This window comes from Lycium barbarum, chromosome 11 (assembly GCF_019175385.1).
Source record: "Lycium barbarum isolate Lr01 chromosome 11, ASM1917538v2, whole genome shotgun sequence".
Lineage (NCBI taxonomy): Eukaryota > Viridiplantae > Streptophyta > Magnoliopsida > Solanales > Solanaceae > Lycium > Lycium barbarum.
Window position 1 is genome coordinate 76,338,755 of NC_083347.1, and position 6,463 is coordinate 76,345,217.

Here is a 6,463-nt window from a genome sequence, read left to right on the forward strand (position 1 = left end):
AAACAAATATGCCAACATCGATAAAAACGAACTACGAACTCACCCGCGGGCTCGGATTTCCCAACGGAGGTCTATTTGACCAAGTCAACCCCCAATGGCCTAAAGTCAACTTTCTAACCCAAGTCCCAAAACGCTACCAAGTGCCTTGGGAATCAAACCGAACCTACCACCAAGTTATAAATAACCAGCCAGGCCTCTCAAAATTGATAGAGTTCCGAAAAAGGTCTGTTCACCCAAAAGTATACTTTGAGTCAAACGGTTTTCACTTAAAAGCTCAATTTTCCAAAGGTCATACTTAAACTCGCCTGATGACCTCGGGAACCGTGCCATCTATCCCTGCAGGTCAAAATGATACTAATAGGGCTCGGGGACCGGTCAATGGAAGCAAAATAGTCAAAAGTGCTATAATGACTTAACGGATCGTTACACCTTGCTTGAACTTTTTGCAATGAACTCAATTTAATGAAGTTTTCCCATCTCACCCCAAAAATGGTAAGCATTTTATAATTAAAAAAGAAAAAGAAGAGAGAGAAACACGCAGTGAAATCAAAGTTTACTGACTTCCATTATCAAATCTCAAGCAAGAAAACAGGAAAAGAAAAGGAATAGTTATGATAAAGAACATATGTAAATCAAAGCGTAGGTACTGTGAGCCGGAAACATGTAATTAAGTCCATGCTTGATTTAGGATGATAATAAAACCTAAATATCTCTTATGTAGACTAGTTCTAAAGTATTGATCTCTCAATGATGACGCTGAGGATAATCATCTTTGTGTCCACCTTCATCGAAAGTTTGCGTCTAACAACATCATACTGAAACTTCAGTGTCTTCTACTTCCCATACACATTCTCCCCTCCATTCACTGCAATAAGGAAATAAGGTAGCTTAATTTAGGTACATCATAAAGAAGATGAAATATAACTGGTTACATACACGTATTGTAAAAAAATACAAATACAATTTAATGGTTGATTTTAACTTGGCCTTCACAATTATTTGGTATAAAAAATATTATTTTTTTATAATTAAAACATTATATAAATCCAAACCAAAAAAATTAAAGCATCTAGGCACAAGCAGTAACAACTCGAGCTTAGAATAAACCTTACCTGGTCTGAGACTACAAAGTGAATATATCTTAGCAATCAAAACCTTCAAAAAAGACCCCAATATATGTATCTTGCACCTCTTAGTGTCTACACATTCTTAATCTCAAATGAATCGACATATAACTCATCGAGACAGAGCAAACCAACGGCGTCACATAAGTCAAACCCTAGCATGAAAGCATGAACAACTATTTTAGAATGCAACAATCCAAAGAATTTGTACAAAATTGTAAATAAGTCAATTTCAAATTATTAATTGTAGATAAGACATTATAAACAAAAATCACAGCTTAAAACGTCTCAATTAGCAATAGTCTATCAAGAAAACACGATTATTTATTATTTTATAACTTCAAGAACAGAATAAAATTTTAGAAAGCTTACCTCAAATCACAACAAAATTTATTTCTGCAATCATGGACACTATCAAAATTTCATATTAAAAACATGGGACAAAGAAGCAAATATAAGAGCTTTACCAGATAAATGTTACATCTCGGAGATTTCAGATTGTTGCATTATGAGTAGACTAACGCGAGCTTAAGGTGAACATGAAGTACTTATGAGATTAAGGAGAGTATTTGATAACTTTATGCGCGTGCCATAAGATTTTGAATTCATATGAATCGGTGAAACTAAGTTCGTCGAAGAAAGTGAAAGTTGATCCAAGACTTGTTCGTGAGTGATTAAGGTAAGATTTTACATCTTTTACATATGGCTAAGGTTGTTGATTGTTATACCATATAGTTGGAGAAAGAAAAGTGAGAATAGAGTTCAAGTATGAACTTTAGGATATTGTGAACCATAAGTTAATTTGAATTATGATTCTTAGCATGCTATGAGTATAATATTGTTGTGGGTGGTGCTAATGATGTTGAGGAAGAATTGGATGTAAGTGAAATAGTGTTGTGTTGTAGCTATTGTTATGAATGACCTTGAAAGGGAGTTTTTAGGATTGGATGATGCTTAACTTGAATGAAGCCTCTTGATTATGGTATTGTTAATAATGTCATTGTTGTTTGAGAGTTGTTTTGGAATTTGGTAGAAGTAGATGAAATAGGGGAAATGCTGCCCAATTTTTGCTAGCTCGTGAATTATTCTAGTTTGAACTTAAGAGTGTCTTTAAGATTTAACCTTGGTATGAATCATTTTAAATGTAGATTTCTCAAGCTTTGGAGGTGAACGTTAAGTAGTTAAGTAGACATAAAGGTATGTAAGAATAACCCTTCTTTCTTAAGGCATGACTCTATTGTTGTACACCTATTCATGAAATTCACCGTGTTTTCCATGACGCCTCCATTTCTAGAAGTGTTGAAGCTCCTAAGTCTGGATACTCTCATGATATTGTTGATCTCATCCTACGATAGTTGGCCGTCTAAGGAAAGATATAGTGATGATGATGTTGATTATACTTATGTACTCCAATGTGTGTGTGTGTATATATATGGCTATTTGGTAATACTGAGCTTAGGTGGCTGGGTATGATATCTACTGCGCGCACACCACTACTATTGGGTACGTATAAGACCGAGCCTTGTATGGCCGGGTATGTATAACACTGTGCCTTGTTATGGCCGGGTATGTATGACACCGAACCTACATGGTCGGGTATAGTACTACGATATATGTATGCGTATGTATGGAAGGTTTCCATTTGAAAAAGAGTAAGTAAATATGATGAACGTCTCAAGGGTATATATACGGTTCTCCTATCTCATGACTCTTCTATCTTATGTTATTCTTCATGCTATTACTATGCTATTGCTTATACCTTACATACTCAGTACATTGTTCGTACTGACGTCCTTTTATTGGTGGACGCTGCCTCATGCCCGCAGGTGGACAGGGAGATAGACTTGGTCCTTAGGCTGCTTATCCAGAGACTGCTTAGGGGAGCTCCATTTGATTCGGAGTTGCAGCTGTTGGTACTATTCTTTTGTGTATATACATATAGGCATAGCGGGGCCCTATCCCGTCTATATAATGTTACATGCTCTTCTTAGAGGCTCATAGACATTTGTGTATAGCTAGATGTCTCTTAGCCTTGTCGGCTCATATTTTGTATATCATTTTGATAGCCTTGTCAGCATGCATATATATATGGCAATAGTTGTTGATGTTGTTATAAAAGTGCCATAGCCCGATAGAAAGTGTATTATTGATGCATAGAGATTAGGAGTAGGCCATGTGGCTCAGATATGATTGTGAAAGTACGATGAGAGGTGCCCGGTGGGTTAGCTCCGGGTGCCCGTCATGGCCCTCCGGTTGGGTCGTGACAAAAGTGGTATCAGAGCAGTTCCGTCCTAGGGTGTGCCTACAAGTTGTGTCCAGTAGAGTCTTGTTTATCGGTGTGTTGCGTGCCACACTTATAAACAAGAGGTTGCGGGTATTTAGGAATGAATGACCTTCTTTCTTCATAGATCGTGCGATAGAGCCATGATATAATGATTTCTCTTTGCTTAGCCGAGTGTTATGTATTTCAGAGATGCCTGTAAAGAGAAAGGCTACAGCAACCCAAAAGGGCAAGACAGTGGCAGGAAAGCTGACTGAGAGAGTACCGCCGACAGATATAGAGGAGGGTGAGTCCCAGAATGAGGTTTCATCTCGGTCCTCTCACTCGTTGCCTATTTCAGAGGAGAATGAGGAAGCCTCAGCCCCAACTCCAGCAACCCCAGTTCCCCCACCAGATGGTTTGGGCCAAGATGTGAAAGAGGACATTCATTTGCTGACTCAGTTAGTTGCCGCTTAGGCCCAGCAGCAGGGTACGGGTCATGGTGATAAGGCTGTTAGTGCAAGAGCCCGTGATTTTATTAGCTTGAACCCTCCGGAATTCTTCGGGTCAAGGCCGGATGAGGACCCTGAAAGCTTTATTGATGGGATGTTGAGAACACTTCGGTTAATGCACGCTTCAGACGTCGAATCGATAGAATTTGCTTACTATAGACTACGGGATATTGTGATTCATTGGTATACGGTTTGGATATCTTCTAGGGGAGTAAATGCACCTCCCCTGGTATGGCAAGAATTCGTTGATGCTTTTCTCCGACATTACTTGCCCCCAGAGGTTCGGCAGGCTAGAGCCGATAAGTTCTTGAATCTTAGGCAAGGAAGTATGAGTGCCCTAGAGTATAGCCTCCGCTTCAATTCTTTGCCTAGGTATGCTCCGACCATGGTAGCGAATATGGGTAATCGAGTGCACCGGTTTGTGAGTGGCTTACGGACACATTTGATGGATAAGTGCTTGACTGCGTCACTTCAAGATGGTATGGACATTTCTCGCATTCAAGCCTATACCCAGAATTTCGAAGAAATCCAACAACAGCAAAGAAGTGAGCGTGAGCATGACAGAGGTTATAGCAAGAGGGCTAGATCTTCAGGTCCGACTAGTGAGTTTAGAGGAGGGCAAAGACAACAGTTTTCTAGGCATTCAGGCCATTCCATAACTAGTGCGCCTCCACGGTTTACGGGCTAAAAATTTGATAGATCTATTTACTCCGGGCCGAGTCAGAGTTTTGGAGCTTCAGGTTCTCATTACAGAGGTGACTCGGGCCAAGAAAGATCGCCCATACCATGATGTTCTCAGTACGGGAAGTTACATTGGGGCCAGTGCCGATTGGATTTAGATGTTTGCTATGCATGTGGTCGACCAGACCATATCATGCGTGACTGCCCCTCGATTGGTGGTAGGGGTAGGGTCCAGCCCTCAGGGTCAGCAATTGGGTCTTCATCATCTATACGTCCTCCGGGACAGGGCTTATAGACACCAGTTAGCCGCGGTAGAGGTAGAGGCGGAGCGCCCGGTTCTAGTGGTCCTCAGCACTATATTTATGCTCTGGCAGGACGACAGGATCTTGAGTCCTCCCCTGATGTTGTCACAGGTATATTATCGACATTTTCTCTTAATGTATATCCATTTATAGATCCAGGCTCCACATTGTCATATGTTACTCCTTATATTGCTGGTTGATTTAGGGTGAAACCGGAGTCAATCAAACCTTTCGAGGTATCGACACCCATTGATGATGCGGTAATAGCTAGTCGAGTATATAGAAATTGTGTAGTTGTGACTTGTGATCATCGTACCATGGTTGATTTGCATGAGTTGAAAATGGTGGATTTTGATGTTATCATGGGCAAGGATTGGTTAGCTTCTTACTATGCCAATGCTGATTGTAGCACAAAAATGGTTCGCTTTCAGTTTCCGGGAGAACCAGTCTTAAAATAGAAGGGAAATATAGCGTCTCTGATAGGTAGGTTTATTTCCTATCTCAATGCAAGAAAGATGATTGCTAAAGGGTGTATTTACCATTTAGTCCGGGTTCAAGATATAGAAGCCGAATCGCCGACTCTTCAGTCTGTCCCCGTAGTGAATGAGTTTCCGGATGAGCTTCCAGGCCATCCCCCAGAGCGGGAGATTGATTTTGCTATTGATGTGCTACCGGATACCAAGCCCATATCTATTCCCCCTTATAGAATGACTCCCGCAGAATTGAAAGAGTTGAAGGAACAATTGAAGGACGTGTTTGAAAAAAGCTTTATTAGGCCTAGTTCCTCCCCATGAGGAGCACCCGTGCTGTTTGTAAGAAAAAAAGATGGCTCCTTGCGAATGTGTATTGATTACAAACAACTGAATAAGATGAGGATCAAAAATAAATATCCATTCCCAAGGATTGATGATTTATTTGATCAATTACAGGGTGCCAAGTGATTTTCAAAGATAGACTTGAGATCTGGGTAACATCAGGTGAGAGTCAGGGAGAACGATATTCCTAAGACGACCTTCAGAACGAGATATGGTCATTTTGAGTTCCGGGTAATGTCATTTGGGCTAACTAATGCACCGGTAGTATTCATGGATTTGATGAACAATGTGTTTAGAACATTCCTAGATTTGTTTGTGATCGTGTTCATTGACGATATCCTGGTATATTCTCGGTCCGAGGCAGAATATGCAGATCATTTCCTTATAGTTCTTCAGGCTCGAGAGTTATTTGCAAAATTTTCAAAGTGTGAGTTTTGGTTGAATTTGGTGACCTTTTTGGGGCATATCATCTCAGCCAATGGTATTCAGGTGGATACCCATAAAATTGAGGCCGTGAAGACTTAGCCAAGGCCTGTAACACCTATGGAGGTTCGTAGTTTTCTGGGTTTGGCAGGTTATTACAGAAGATTTGTGGAAGGTTTTTCTTCTATTTCTGCATCATTGACGAAGCTAACTCATAAAATTTCAATGGACAGATGCTTGTGAACGCAGTTTTCAAGAGTTAAAGAATAGACTAACTTTTGCCTCAGTTCTGACACTTCGAGAAGGATCGGAAGGCTATGTTGTCTATTGTGATGCTTCAAGCGTT